Consider the following 16,413-nt stretch of genomic DNA (forward strand, 5'->3'; position numbering starts at 1 on the left):
CTGTGGGTTCCTAGGAAGTGCTTCCTGCTGCCGATGACGCCTCCAGTCACCATTCTCCCTGAACCTGTCCCTCTTGTTGTCTTTCATCTGAGAAGCCTTTCCTTTTCAATGCCATGGAGTTATTTAAAAAGCAACCACAATGACAGAACTATTTTCCTGCTCTGTGCAGGATTTTGGGGCAGGAGGAAGAGAGCTGTGGCTCAGCCTTGCCCTTCGCTATTTATTGCTCATGTTCCAAGGTCGGGTGGGAAGTGCCTGTGCTGGGGAGCGAGGCGCTCTGCCCAGGAACGCTGGGGGCCTTGCAGTCACAGCAGCCGCTGTGCACAGGTGTGTCTCCCAGGACACAAGTGTGGTCCTCAGCCCAAGTCTGCCTTAAGCGGCTGTGTCCCCTGGGTAAGGTGTGGAGCTCTCTCTGCTCAGTTTCCCCTCTGGGAAACAGCATCCTAATAGGAATGGCCTTATGGGCCTTTGTAGGATTCGGTGGAATAAGACACATGCACTGGGTACTGATGGATGAGCGGCGCGGCTGAGCTTTGAAATCCTTTCATGTTTGCCTAGCTCAGCCCCGGATATGGCTTGGTGCTTCATAGTAGGTTTGTTCCTGAGGCTGAGCAGAAATCTGCTGTTACACTGGAGGAGTTTCCCTCCAACACTAGAGAAAAGGGAGCACATGAAAACCCCAATCCCCCAGAACCCGTCAGGTTGACATCAATAGACAATGGCAGGCTGGGGCGCTGCGGGGAGAACGGGGATCCCCGCAGCCAAAGGCGACCAACACCTCCCACCCAGAACCGGCTTTTGGCTCTTTTAAGACAAGGGAAAGGCTGAACACTGAGTGTGATCCATGTGAACATTTCTTAAAACTTTCTTCTGTGAACGTGAGAGGGAGGCAGGGACCTGGAGAGGACAGTGCGATGGGGCAGGTGGTACGTGTGACCAGCTCATCATGAGTGGGCGCCCACTGTACACCCCCTGAAGTGCGGCTCAGCCACACGGTCCAGGGTGGTTGTCTTGTGCCCACACTTAGCATATCCCTAACCCCCACCTGGAGACACTGGAGTCTGCCCACCTTCAGAAAAATCCTATTGCTTTTACAATCACGTAAACCATTTTGTTAGATGTATTCAGCTTACATCACTATAAATATATATGGTACACACATGTATCCAGCTTCTTGGGAAGCGGAGGTAGGAAGATCACAGTACAAGGCCAGTCTGGGCAATTTAATGAGAAAAAGTAAGTAAAAGAAAACTTTAAAAACAAATTGAAGTGGCTGGGATGTGGCTCAGTGACACAGCACCTCTGAGTCCAGTTCCCAGTGCTGCAAAACAAAACAAAAACAGCAACAAGACCCTTCTGAATCGATTAGGATGAGAACGAAGGGTGATCAGCTGGGCCAAGTGCCCCACTTTGGAGTGGAATGAAACGTGGACGCAGTTCAGTTGCTAGAGCAGCTGCCCATATGGTGTGCACCGTGTGCTAATTAGTCTTCAGTTGGGGACCCACCTACCTCCAAATTCCATCCTTCCAAGGAGCTCGTGAGGTGAGCCGGGCAGAACAGGGACAGGGACGGAAGCAGCACCCACGGGGCCACGGGGCCATTTCTAACTAGTGAGTTTTCCTGGGTGACACCCAGACTGGTTTGAACTTGGGACAGCACTGGGATTCTCAGCCGCCTCAACTGTGAAACAGGCAAATGATTGTCTGGGATTAGTGGGAGCCTGAGGGGGAGCCGGAGATGGAGGGGTACTTCACTGAACTGCAACTGGGTTTCGAGGTGACTGGGTTCCATTCTCTTTCTATGGTGATTTCCTTTGGGAAAATTGCCTGGACTTTCTCCCATTGGCTTATTTACACAAGGCACAGGCCTCTGCCCGCTCCCTACTTCTCGGTGGGCTGGGTTTGGATGAGCCCTGCGTGAGAGGCGAGCCTCTGTTAATTATGCATCGGCCTTGATTGCATACTTTATGTTCCTTCTGAGACGATATTCTTGACTTCTCTCACTGATGTTGTTGTTACAAACTCAGTGGAATTAGTTCTCTTTGATCATTGCCTGTAGTGATCAGATAAAATTCTTTCCTGGAATTCCTCTCTAGGGACATTTGTCAGAGAAGGGGCAGCCCGCCAAGGCAGCCTGGAGAGTGGCCTGCTCCTAGAACGAGATGGAAGCCAGGTGGAAGGAATGCCATCATGGGGGGGGGGGCACGGTCCTCGAAGGCACCCCTCAGGCCCCAGCTCTGGGATCTCGGACGACTGTCCAGCTAGACTGATGGGGCCCAACAGGCACAGATCAGAACCCGGGCAGGACAGGCTGCACTCCTTCCAGAGGATCTGACCCTGCCCCTGGGGTGGGATTGGGCAGGCTGGGACTCTGGGAGGGGTGAACCAGAGCTGGGGCCACTCGGGTGGGGCTTCCACACTGCAGCAAGAAGCTGGGCTCCAGAGCCAGACAACCTTTGTAACGCGGTGGGAAAAACTAAGTCAATGACTGATCCCAGAGCCCTGAGCCAATCCATGTGACCAGGGGGGTGTGGTGGCTCCAGGGTCCACTCAGGGACAAAGGGCTTCTGGGCTGGTCACCAGGAAGGGCCCTAGTACTAAGGTTCCAGTGGATGGAAGGAGCTAAAGGCCAGGTCCCAGAAGCCCACCAGGTGGGGGCTGGGTCACCCCTCCCCTGAGGGTTGTTTTAGAAAGCAGGCCTTCCACCGCACCACACACAGGGCCCGCTCACCCCGCAGCCCGTGAGTGCGGCCCCTCCCTCACCTGCCCCGCGCAGCTTTGGCATCATTCTTGGGCCGTGGTTCTTGCTGGGGGAACCATCTGCGGACCTGATAGCCAGGGCCTGGGGTGTGAGCCAGGAGACGGAGGGTGCTGATCCATCTACCTCAGGGGGCTACACGGCTCCAATTAGATGCCAGATGCCTAAACTTTCCCTTCATCTCAACCGACCACACAAGAAAGAAGAGGAAGCTGCGTGATAAGGAGGAGCCATGAATATTTGGGACACAGCAGTGGAAGTGCGGGAGATGCCGAGCCGTGAGGACACGTTTTCCCACCGTGGATCAGCAGGGAGGGCGCCGGCTCCCCGCCGCCTGGGTTCTTAGACTGGTCGCGCTCTCTGCCACGCTGATACGGCAGAGGTGGCCAGGGCACGTGTTATCAGGCTTCCATTGATTCTGTAGCTTGGCTTTGACTTTATTTTTAAAATAAGTCCTTGAACACGAGTGGTCATGGAAAGCGTACCGTTGTATAATTGCATAAAATCCCCAAACTTCATCCACAAACAGTTCCTGGGTAGCCGAGAACTGTCAGATTCAATTGTGTTTCTTTGCAGCAACAACCATTGGGGGGAGAAAAGCAATTTCATTTGCTTCATTTTCATACAGAGTAGAAGTCCAATTGTGCTTTTGTAATTAAGTCCCGCACATCAAGAGAAAAGAATGTCTGTGAAATGTGCATTGAACCCAAATGGAAAAGTTAATTCAAAATAAAAAGCAATGATTATCCTGTGTTTATTAATGAGATAAATATTTAATAAAATATCCCTGTTTTTCATCTTTCCATTAAAAACATAGCAATTTAAAAGCATTTTTGGACATAATTGCACATCGAGGGCTCGAGTTGCTAATTGGATTATATTCCCAACTTCTCATCAAGCTGCCTCTTTGGGTCATGTGGTCACAGACCCACTGTAGGAGCACACCATCACGTCAGAGTCCTGCTCTCAGTCTGACAGTCGGGCCTTAGCGCCACAGCCCTCAACCCAGCTTTCCCATGAAGGCAGGACCTTCTCCTCAGGTGGCTGGGAAATCACAGGGCAATGCAATGTCAGAGCTCATCGTTGGTGCAGTGAAAACACATGAGGCTGGGGGGGATTTTTTACCCACTTGTGGTCCTGCCATAAACCACCCCCTCTGGCCACCATTAGCCCTCAGTGGGCCCAGGAATTCTCTTGCTGGGAACTTGACCCAGCTTCGGGGGCCCCAGGAGGAGGCCCCAGTCCCTCACACACCTCTGCATATCCCTGTGTCCCTCTTCCTAATGAGCCTATTTCTTCCCTTTTTATCTGGAAGCACATGGGCCAGTGGAAAGGATATGGGCTTTGAAGTTCTCTAACCCAGAGGACCAACCCCATTTCCTTTCTGAGGCTCCATGAGTCAGGGCTCCTGGGGAAACAGAACAGGGAGAGAGGCAGACAGACAGAAAGGCCCGGCAGGTCCCCACATCCGAGGGGTCAGACCTGGGAGTCACGTGGCCCATCCAATTCCTCCTTGCCAGAAGAGGTCGTGTTGTTTGTTCGGTTAAGGCTTCAACTGCCTGGATGTGGCCCTCAGAATGGAGGGTGGTTTGCTTTAACTCAAAGTCCTTCAATGTAAATGTTGATCTCATCCCAAAACACTTCACAGAAGCACTCAGAAGGACGTTCCACTCCGTATCTGGGTGCCACATCCCAAGTCAGAACTGGACTTTGGCCATAGCCAACCAGTGCACTGGGCCAGTGCCTGCCTCCTGTCCTCAATCTTCCTCATCTAAACCACGGGACCACAAATGTCCACATCCTGGGGTCATCAATGCTTCCTACGCACACTCACAAGGTTCCACTTAAGAATCGTTCAACTTTTCCATGGTGCAATGGATATTCATTTGGCAGAAACCATACATTGAATTTTGAATCTCCATCTTTTCCCAGTCTAACAACGTGCTGCTCCACCCTGGGTGCTTTGCAGGGGTAGGTAGCGCACCTCCGGGCAGCGCCTTGGCTGGGGGGGGGGGGCGGGGCGGGCAACCGGCACTCCACAGCACACCACGTTGCTGGGCCAGGATGGATGAAATGTATTCTGGATTTGTGATATTTCCAACTTGTGATGGATTTATGGGGCCATAACCCCAACACATAGTAAGGGGCATCGGAGACAACTGGCTCGGAGCTGAATCTAGAGCTGAAACGTCACCGAGCTCCTTTCCTTTCCCTTCCCAGGGCACGGAGCATGAGTTTTTCCTTCCTGTGTTGCAGTCACTTAGGTTAAGGTCGCCTTAGTTACCTGGGTTCCTGTTGAACACGATCCTTATTATGTGACTGGTTCCTGAGCAAGTGCTACACGCTGGGCACTGCTCCGGGCTGCGGACCCAGTTACAAGCCAGCAAACCAGATCCTCCTGAGGCCTCTATTCTAGTGGGAGAGGAAACAGCAAACAAGAAAGCCAGTAAATTAGGATGAGGCAGACGGTGACAGTGCAATAAAGGAACCGACTCGGTGGCAGGACAGGGAGGCAGGAGAGGCGAGCAGCGGAGGGTCTTGGGGAACCGCTCTCTGCAGGGGGAACTGGAGGTGCAGAGGCCCAGGCAGCAAGGGGCTCGACATATGGAAGAGACAAAGACCCCAAAGACCCAGATATGGTCAGCAGTGGAGGCGTGGATGGCTGAGGTAGGAGGGCAGGGATTGGGTAGTGACAGCGGATGGTGACAGGCGAGTGCAGTAGGAGCCCTGGGGTTGGTGGGGGAGCCTGGGAAAGAGGGAAAGTATGAAATGGTTATTGTAGAGATGAGAAAACCTAGTCTACAGAGGAAGGTCAGAAGGACTGTCGGGTAGTTCAGGTGCCAATCATGAGGACAGAGCTCATTCCTGCAGCACACTTCAGTAGCTTGGGCACTGTCCTCAGGTAAGCAGGTGGCTAAGTGACACCAGGGTTTGTGGGTAGGGTGGGGAGAGGCGGGGCAGTAATTGGAGGGGCCTGGGAGGCTGGCTGGGTAAGAGGTGCACCCTGGCTTCCCTCTGCCTGCCACGCAGAGCAGATAGAGGGTCCTAACATGGAGATCTGACAGCACAGTCAGCTCCTGGTGTTTCTCTTCACTCTTTAGAGCAATGCCCCAGACCCTTGATCTGGTCCCTGTGGATGAGTATCCTCTGGTCCCAGTCCAGAATCAGGATGAGACTTTTCAAAGCTAAAGCCCTGAAGTGACAGATCGTGCCTCTCTGCAAAATGTCATGAGATCCAAAGACAACACTGGATCGTGCCATAAACGGATGGCCATTCCAAAGAGTTCTGATCTTCACACAGTGACCACTCTGAGGCTCTTAAAAAATTATCATAAATACGGATCTCGGACCAGCTCTGCCTTCGGTGGCCTTGTTTGGCTGGCACTCGTGTTAGTTCCTCCTGAGGCCTCCAGGCTCCTTGGGCGTGGACAAGTGCCCTACTCCATGCCTCACAACACTGGCCACATCGTCATTAGATAACCGTGCAATCACTGGCTTGGTTTCTGTGCCTCCATCCACCCCATCCAGCTCTGTGCCCCACGCCAGGGCGATGGCACCGGGGACTGCAGCCCCTCTGCCACTTGTTGGGAGGGACTGGTCTTCCTGACTGTGACTTGCTCATCTTCCCCGGGCATTCAGCCCCCAGAAAGTCCAGAGCTTTCATCTGCACATCTAGAAATGAACTCAGGGCTTGTCACACAGTAGGTGCTCGCTAGAGGTTTCCTACAAAATGAGTGACTGCCGTCCTCTTTAGTCACACAGCAAGTCACTTTAGAACCACAGAAAAGAATAAAATAATCCTGTTCTTTTTTTACTTGAATGGAAAATTTTAATCTCCCTAGAACTGAATCATTTTCAAGTCTCAGCAGGCACACGAAATTTGGGGGAACTCTACACTTTGAGTTTTCATCGCAGTTCAAATCACCGTACTCCGTATGAAATGGAAGTTGTATTTCTTGATCAGTATGTGGCCTTAGGCTCTCAAAAGAAAAACACAGCATTTCTCACTGAAGATCCTTTAACTCCACATCTGAGCCGACCACTTCTCTCCTCTCTGAAGGAGGCCTTTGAAAAGAGTCATTGAAATTATTGACCTAGCAAATAAACAAAGCTACCCTACCCAGACTTACCCTTCACTCCTGGGCACACGAAGCATGTGCACCCGATTGTCCTGGACGCCTTGGAGGATGTCCAAATGCCGCTCCAGCTGTGAGGCCTCCAGAGAGCAGGTCTCCTTCATCTGCACACTACTCTCTGCCCACCGTCTCTAGCATCAAAATACACCTGCCAGGACGCCCCACAAGGAGAGTGCAGCGCTGCAGCTGTTCCTTCACCACCTGCTCCAGAGGGGCTGGCGGCCTCAAAGCAGTGCCCGACCCAGCGACTGTGCCATGTGTTCCGGCCTGATGCTGGACACGGATCTGAGTGGCCCTGAGCCTGCACAGGGTGCAGGAGGGCACCATGCAGGTGACGCAGAGTTGTCACATATCCCAGGAAGGTCCTATGGGGACAGGGAACTACTCTCCTGAAGACTTTTTCCCTGTAGGTTTTGCCACATTTTGTGGGAGCCCGGCTTTCTGTTCCTGAGCGGGTGCTGCCCCAGGTCGGAAGACACAGCAAGGCTGGAGTGAGCTTTCCAGAACACTGACTCCCTGGCCTGGTCTGACCCCCCCCATTTCCTTGCACTGTTTGGACAATGAATGAGGGGCTTGGCATGCCCACCCGGGAGAGCAGGAGCAAGAGAACAGGGGGCTTTGCCCACCACTCAGGAAAACTCGAGGCTTCATTGTGGGTTAAAAAAAAAATTCCTCTAATCATTGCTTGTTTCAATAAAGGTGGAGAAACCCAAAGCGTCTCATATCAAAAAACACTGTCACTTATTCTTCCCTTTTCCTTGGAGTATAGGGTTAAACTCCACCTCAACTGCAGTTGGTTAAGATCTTAGGATGGACATTTGGGTGAGGGGCCCAATCAGAAAGACACATGTCCACCTGCAAGAGAAGAAGTCAAGGACGCATGTGCTCATTGCGCCTCTCCAAGGCTCTGACCGCCGGCCAGGCAGTCCAGGACTATTTTGCTGGACTGCAGTTTTATAACACCAGGTGGAGACTGTTTTAAGGGTCAGCTCCTCCTACCATTTTCAGGGTTGATTAGGAGGACATGACAACAGTCCTGTGACACTGCAAAAGCCAGCCAAATAAAATGTTTATGGAACTCCTATTACCGCCCTTCTAAAATGCTATAACGAGCAAACCTGAACATAAACCATTGTCCACCCAGCCTTGGTTGGGGAGGGCATGCTACCCGAGAAGGGGACATGATCTTCATGAGCATATTTCAGCTTGTGGAATCCCATGGTATCGCAGCTTGTTGTGTGGCCGAGGCTGTGATGGGAGCTGCGGCAGGAGGCAGGTCCAAGGCAATCTGCCACCAACAGGGTCAAGGTCATTTGGTCTCAATGTCAAATTTTCTCTAACAAAACTTTAATTTCCCACTCACTGGAGCTACACAAATTAATGATTTAAAACACCAGTAGAATAGTTGTCTCTATCATGTTTGAGTAATGGGCAAATTAACGGAACAACTCGTCATCTCGATATTTTCAGTCAAAATCTGAAATATTACTTTTATTTGCTAGAAAATGTTAATGATCACAGAATTCACATTAAATCATGCCATTTCATGGTGCACAATAAAGTGTCGTGTTTTTATTAAGATTAGTGACCTTGTGCCCTGAGAAAGACTACCGCCTGTCTAAATTCTGTAAAATTAATATACCTTAAGGGAGAAAGTTGTTAGTGTCCAACTCAGATAATTCAGAAAAATCTCACCAGTTGAACACAGTAGCCAAAGACCAGATATGATTAAAATCAAAATATGCAAAATGAGCTTCTAACATTCAGACGTTAAACAAAGTAATATTTGCAGGTTGTCTTTTCATTTAACTTACCTTGAGTGGAAAGGAGTCGAAAACTAAATGGTATGGGGCTGGGGAGAAGCAATTAAAGAAAATTAACATATTAAAAGGTCCTACCACGAGTATATTAAAATGCATTATTCAATAGCAAAATTTAGCAAGGCCACATTTGCCTCTGAAGTTCTTACATCCCCGTCACCATAAAGGAATTCTTTCTCCCTTAATCTACTTTCTGCGGCCTGACTTTACCCAAGCAGTTCTGACTTATTCTACTGATCAAACAGGCAGAACAAGATAATTATCTACGCATGGATGCTTTGGAGTAAAGGACGTCTGGGGAGCAGTTCAACTTTCTAATTTTTCAGAAACAAAAGGGGCAAAAAAAGAGGGGGAAAGAGCAACAGCGCTTCCTACACAGCTAATGAAATGCTAATGTGCACAAATGAATTTTGAAAGAACACAAATATTGCCTTGAAATTAATTATACCTCTCCCATTGTCTTAAAAAATGGAAGATTGAAACCTGCATCGCGATGTTTACTCTGTTTAATTTTCAATTGTTTCTTTGATGTTTCAGATAGAAAGGTTTGCACCTGCAAAGAAAAAAGGCTTTGAACAGATTGCGAGCACTCTGCAAACACTTCATCAGGAATGTTCCTTGTCAGCCTCCCCCTAGCACAAGGGAGCCTTGATGATATCTTTGTGTGTCTTTGACTCCTTTTGATTAATAAATGCAAACAATTTTTCTCAGTAACCTCTGTTGCAATCCATGCATGACAATTAGGGACAACCTCTAGTGAAGGGACGCACTGAAGTCTCTTTCGGCTTCCTCCGCTGCAAAATAAATAGTTGATGTTTAATGCTTTCTGACAATTAGAGAATGAAATCTCTGCAGCTATGCAATTTCAGCAACTGTTTATTATTTCTGTTCCCTGCAATGAGGGATCAATGTTTATGACAATTTTAACTCTACTCTGGATGGACAATTTGATTATTTCTTTCCCTGAGTTTCATGTCCTATTATTGAATTCTCGGGTGCAAATATCATTGGTTTTTCACAAAATGGATTTGTGATGTTTCCATCAAAGCAATCTATTGAATGGGCCTTATAAGGAAACCAAGTGTGACTCTCATAGAAGATGCCATTGTTGCTTTTCAGGGCAGAGGCAGCCACCACCACCTGTGCAGTTTGGTCCCTCTAAGTCTCTCCCACTGAGACTGGCCAGTCGCACTGTAACAGACACATCTTTGATGGCGGAGTTAGGGTACCAGGGCACATCCAGCCTTCTGGAATTGCAGTGGGTGGGCTTTCCTGTGGCTGGGGAGCTGTTGCAAAAGGCCAAGGTGTGGAGGGAGGATGGGGGGCCTCTGCACATGTCCAGGAAGTGCCATCCTCAGGGAATCCAGGTTGGACAGGACCGAGGCCGTGCAGCACACTTGGAGCCCAACATGCTTGGATACAGTTCGAGAAGTCACAGCATGCCAAGGAGGCCAGGGCACAGAGAAAAGAGCCTAAGCTTTGGAGATGGCAAACTTGGTACTGCACCTTGCAGGTGTGGTCTCTCCATCACTTAGTCATTCAGTGGTTGAGTCCACATACTCCCTGGGCCCTTGCAATAAACCTGTCACCCAGGTGGAGAGCTTGGGAGCTTGAAGAAAGGAAGATGGTCTGGCAGGTGATGCGCAGGTAGAGCAAGACCTACTCGGGGTGATGGGGGCCAACAGCCTCATGGTCAGAGTGCTGACTGGTCACACTGCAATGGCAAGAGTAGCCCTGTGACCCAAGGAGGCCGTGCTCCTTGATTCAGGCAGCGCTGGAAGTGTGACAGGAGGGAAGATGGCCACAGGGGTGAGCCGAACACAAGCGAGGCATCTGGGAGGATGGACTGGCGTCAAAGAACAGGGAGGGGAAGGAGGCCAGTGGTCCATAGGCTCAGTCTGGAGAGAGCAGTTTCCCAAGACGTGGGGGGCGAGGAGACCAGGGGTGGGGCTTTGTGCAGCCGAGTGAGCTGACACTGCAGAGAGCATGTTCCTTGGGACCTCAGAACCCGAGGCGTCGATGAATTCCCATAGTCACAGGTCTGTCGTCCCATCCTGAAGCCGGGGGCACAACACATACATCCACAGGCCATTTTAGCAGCTTTGGTGAAATACAGTCTTGTGTGGTTAACAGGGAGGATGTGTTAATAGTTGGACCAGTTCTGTGTGAACATCCCTGAGTATGCCAGGAAGCTGCAGCCCACCACAGCTAGGCTGATGTGCGGACCATGGCTCCGAGCAGCAGGACTCTGCAGTGTGTTCCTGTTCTGAACACCTGGCATAAGCTGGCTTGCCCACCAGCACCACCACAGGCAGGTGTGTACGGCTCTGCCCTGCAAGGCTGCTATGACATCAGTGAGCAATAGGAATGTTTTGGCTCTGTCACAACCTATAGGACCCCAGACATGTGTGGTCCATCATCCACTGAACACCTTTGTTCTACACATGGCTAGAGTTTCTATGAAACCAAAGCAAGCAAGCGCTAAGAAGTAGCAGAGGTCACCTTTGCTATTGTGACAATCTCCCAGGGATATAGCTCTCTGGGGCTCTCGACTGACTGGGTGTTGCCTGCTCCCTACGAATCTATGGGCTTCGACTTCTTTTTTTACTTGTTTTAATGATCTTGGCCTCTGTAAATTTGTTACCATAAGTCACCTCAAATAACTTTAAGAAATGAAGGGGGTATCTTATAAATTAATATGATTATCTGCAATCATCAGTGGATTGCACATCCTGCTGATGAATTATCCATTCATCTTATTTTCAAGGTTCTTTCTATTCAGAGAAGGATGAAATATCTTAGAGGAAAATAAGATGGAAGACTGAAGAATCTCAACTTTAGATTATTATTCTTAGTTGAATAAATTGAGAGGAAAAAGTTCCCAAGTTTTATGCAAAACAAGATCGATGTGATCCGAATGGACTGCGGTCGTTAGGTGGAGCTGAATGAGGTTCCGGCTGGTAATCAGCATGGCAGGAGTTCAATGTGAAGAATGATCACAGACGATGAATTCTTCATCCTTCACACTCAGAGCTGATGTTCTGGTGCCTTCTACACTTTGCTCTCAACCCCCGGAACCTTCTGCTCCTCGCTCAGGCAATTGGAGACGAGGCGGTCGTAGAAGTGAGGGTTCAGCCTGTCCAAGCCCATTCCCTTGCAGAAGGTGGACTTGGGAAGTGCATCTGAGAGTGAGAGGTGGCAGGCTTGGGGCTGCATCCTGTACCCACTTAGTTTCTTAGTTGACCTTGGGGTTGCATCCTGTACCCACTTAGTTTCTTAGTTGACCTTGCAAAGAAATTTAGCCTCTCTGAGAGCTCAGTTTCCTTACTTGTGGAATGGGTGAAATTAATGCCCATGTCACAGGGTGCTACAAGTTAAGAGCGCTTACCAAGCACCTCACACTCAGCCTGGCATACAGATAATATGCAATAAATTAGATTTAAGGAAAAATAGCAACAATAATACTCTTGAATTTGACCTGATGGATACCAGATTTGGGTTAATGATATTATAAGCCATTGGGTATGTTTTTTGTAAAATAAAAGCAAATTTGGTGGTGTAAAATGAAATAAGAAATCAGGTTGTTATTGGGTCAACACAGGCCTAAAAATAGTCTTAGCCCTGAATTGATGACCTTGTAACAAATGCCCCCACTTTCCATGTCACAGCCACCTGCTCAGGACCGCGTGTTCTCAGAACCAGCATGGTGGGTCTCGGGCCTTGCTGGGTGATTCTTTCTTGAGATGGGAACAAGCTGAGCAGGAGAGGCAAGGACCGCGCCATTTCCTGAGCCATCATTCTCAAAGAGGGATGGGCTGTGATGTCACCGGCGAGGTGTGAACCAGTGGGGGCACCAGCTCTCCAAGCCATCTCCTTCGGTCTTCAGGAAAACCCTGAGGTCAAGGTCACTGCACAGAAGTGACAGCCTGGGGGTGGGGAGACCCAGGGCAGTTGCACTCTGGGAACAAGGCTCTCGGCCAGCATCCCTCACCACCGGGTACCAAGCCTGGGAAAGTGCGCCTTGAAGACAGGACGAAGGCGGCATGCTAATGAAGCCGTGGCACCGAGCTGGCCCTCCTTCATATTTATGAACGCTAATGCAGAGAGGGAAAATATCAAATGCATAGCAATAGATTAAAATACCTTTAGAGCAGAGAGGTAATTAAGAGGCAAGGGTGGAAAAGCCTTGATTATTTAAGAGAAAAATGTGAGCGCGGAAAGAGCTCTCCTCCGAGCAGCCGGGAAGAGCGGGAGGAGAAGGCGGCCGGCGTGGAAAGCCCTGATTGGGACGCGCTCTAAGGGAAGAGTGTGCGGTCATTACGGATGGGGCCGCCACCGGCTGCCGGTGTGAACTTGTTATCCGAGTATTTTATAGTCCACCTGACCGAAAAGAACAACTGGACTGTGAAATGATAGAGCAAATAAAAAAAGCCGTAAAGGAGCCAGAGCGGTAGTAATGGGAGATTGTAAGTACCTGAGCCAAGCGCGGCGCGTTAAGTGGATGAAATAAAGCCCCGTGTGCGCGGCCGCGTGCGCCTCAGACACGGGAGCGTGCAACGCTGCAGATGTGATTAAAACGGGCCTCTGCAGGAACTGGCCTTCTCTGTGGCGCAGCCAGCCCGTCCCTCGTCTTGGCCTCTCTCTTGGCCGCGGTTCTGCAGCCTTCGAAGGTTCCCGCACGACCTCCAATCTATCCAACCCGCAATGCAGGGATTGGAAGTCAGCGGCCAGCGCGCCAGGACGGATGCCAGCAAAGACTCGGGCGTCACCACATCTCAAAGTGCAGTAACCGTTTCGTGTGTTTATTTACCATTTAAATTGTATTTCCAGATTGTGATTTTAATGCCTCTTTCTGCCTAAGTCTCCAAGTGAGGGCTTCCTGTACCACTAAATTAGTGCATGTATTTTATACATCCCTCTCTTGTGATTGCTTATTAGATAAAATTGGATGTTATTAAAACCTGTGTTTTAGTAAATCACTTCAAGACGACGGCTGCTTCAGGTCAGTGTGGTGTCAAGTACCCACGTGTGCTCCCAGACACCATGGCTGCAGGAGGGGACACAGCTAGAGCTCTCACCTGCTCCTAGGGCAAGATCTGGGCACTGGCGGCCCCACCACAGATCCATGAGGATCCACCTACCAACAAGCATGAATTCTGTTGGCACCAACTCAATGCAGACAGCTAAGGAGCTCAGGCAAAGGAAGACCATGTCCTCTCCTTTGCTTTTTGTTTGAACTGGGGCCCTGGGATAAGGTTGATCCAAACTCCCAGCCTGGGACTGAGGAAATGGGCCCAAACCCATTTGCCAGCCTGAAGCTCTAGAGACGGGGAGGATGTACATGGAGCTCCCAGCCCAGCTATGACCAAGGATGCAGTGTGTTGAAATAATTGGTTATTTGGGGGGGGGGGGGTGATTCTGAGCTCACAGATGCAAGAGGCAAAATGGAGGGGGGACAATCCAGGGACCATGCCACCACACAGGAGCAAGTAGGCAAGGTACAGGATGCAGGCTCTCCCAGGAGAGGCTTCACCTCTGCAGCTGTCCTTAGCCCCCTCTCTGCCAAGGCCATGGTCACACGGAACTCCAGGCTGTGGGAGGAAAGAAGTCTCCGAGCCTCTCCCACCCCATCCCATCTAGCATCCTTTGTTTCTAAAGCATTTTTATTTGAGCTCATCAAACTTCAGAGGAAGAGAGAGAGAGAGAGAGAGAGAGAGGAGAGAGAGAGAGAGAGAGAGACTGCCTACCCATTCCTCCCTCACAACGCAAAAACTAAAACCCTGACAAAATATTATTTTAGCTATTTGTCCTGAGATTATGCTCTCCATTTTCAGGATGTTAATAATGGACTCTGGAGGGATTTTTCTGGGCCCAAAAGCAATGTTATAAAATTAAATATCCGTGTGAGAGAGGGAAATTGAAGTAATTATCTTGCAGAGCAGAGGAAAACCTCTTCTACCAGAGTACCCTAGACAAAGAGTGCAGCAGAACTCCTAATAACCGTTCCTCCAAAACCGTAGCTCCACCTAAGTGTTGGGCTCTCACCAACATTTTGAAGCATCCTCTCTCTGAATTATGGCCCTGCCAAGCGCTCTGCCCTTCTCCTGGGTCTTCGGGGCCTGGTGAGGCAGAGGAAAGTACAGCGCCAGGCTTATGGGACAGATCTCTCAGTGCTGCAGCAGGATCCCAGCGACTTCCCTGGTGGCCACAGTCATGCTTCCCATGCCACCTAAGGAGCACCAGGGTGGAGGTAGAGGCTACACCGAGGACTGGGGTCCCCTCCAGGCCTATCTCTGAGAAAGACCCACAGAGCAGCAGCCGGAAACATTCAGGGTAGAGATCAACACGAACAGAAGAGCCCCCGAGCCCCAGAAAGTGGGCCCAGCAATCCCATGGCCACACTGACCAGGCAGCTCTCGGTGTGGCTGGTCCCCGATGGACTGGGCGGCTCACTGACCATTGGAAGGGACACAGCTCTGCTATTTGGTAGCTGTGAAGTCTTAGGCAGTCCACTGACCCTCTCCACTTCTCCACTTCTGTTCCTAAACTGAGGGCAGGGGTTGGGCACCCCTCACAGAGTCGGGCGAATTAGAGAGACTGAAGAAAAACTCTTGAGACAGAACCTGGCATGTAATAAACAGTAAATGCCAGCCACGAGGATGATGAAGGTGCAGACACATCCATCAGGCAGGCAGAAGCTGCACCAGCTACTTTAACAGAGAGAATATATTGTAAGGAACTGGTTAAATAATTATTGGAGATCAGAAGGAATGAAGGACCACGGAAGTAACAGAGTGATGCAAGAAGCAGCTGTGCCCCGCTGGGGCCGGGGACCCTGACATTATTACCTATATTGTCATATTCCATGCCAGGCTCTGCTGTTCTATTATCTAACCCGACTGTTGAGATCCCTGCTGAGCTGAGAACCAGACCTCTGAGCCCCGAGGGGCACAGCGAGAACTTCTAGTGTGGTAAGGGAAGAAAAACCCCACGGCACACTGCTAGAGGAAGCCACAAACACAGAAACACTGCTGGGGACATCTGGTCCCCTCCTGCTCCTGCCCCTGCCGGCTCCCTCCCTGAGCTCCCTCTAGTGCCTGCTCGGGACCTGATGGCCAAGGACAGGGGTTCGCAGAGATCTGTCGGTGCCCGAGTACAGAGGCGACTTTGGGGCTGATGGACAGGACTTCATTACAGACAGTGTGGGGCAGACGATGAACCTATGGGAAAGGTCTCTGCTACCGAGATGGACAGAAATTGAAAAATATACAAGAACATGATTACAGAGTTTGATAAGTTCTGGGAAGGACATAAATAAGAGGACAGGAGTGGACAGGGAGGCCTCCGGAGGAGTTCCTCAGGCTGAGAGGTGAAGGGTGACACGAGGCCCCACTTACAGAATATGAGCACGGGCAGGTGGAGAGGGGGCTTCTCTGAGCAGAGGGAGCATCAGGAACCAGCAGCCCGAGCTGGAAGACTTGCAGTCCTGGGGCACTGGGACCCTGCGAGGCTCAGATGGAGTTGAGAGGAGGGCGTGGCCCCACCCAGTGACCTGAGCCGTGGCCATCAGGGGCAGGCGTAGGCCTTCTTGTGATAGTTCTGCCCCCCTCTCCTCCCAGAGTCGCTGGGTGTGCAAATGGAACACGGGAGAGCGTTAAGTTTGCAAGGCGGCACTCAGATGCAAAACCCCACCTCCAGT

The sequence above is a fragment of the Ictidomys tridecemlineatus genome, chromosome 1, assembly GCF_052094955.1.
Source record: "Ictidomys tridecemlineatus isolate mIctTri1 chromosome 1, mIctTri1.hap1, whole genome shotgun sequence".
NCBI lineage: Eukaryota > Metazoa > Chordata > Mammalia > Rodentia > Sciuridae > Ictidomys > Ictidomys tridecemlineatus.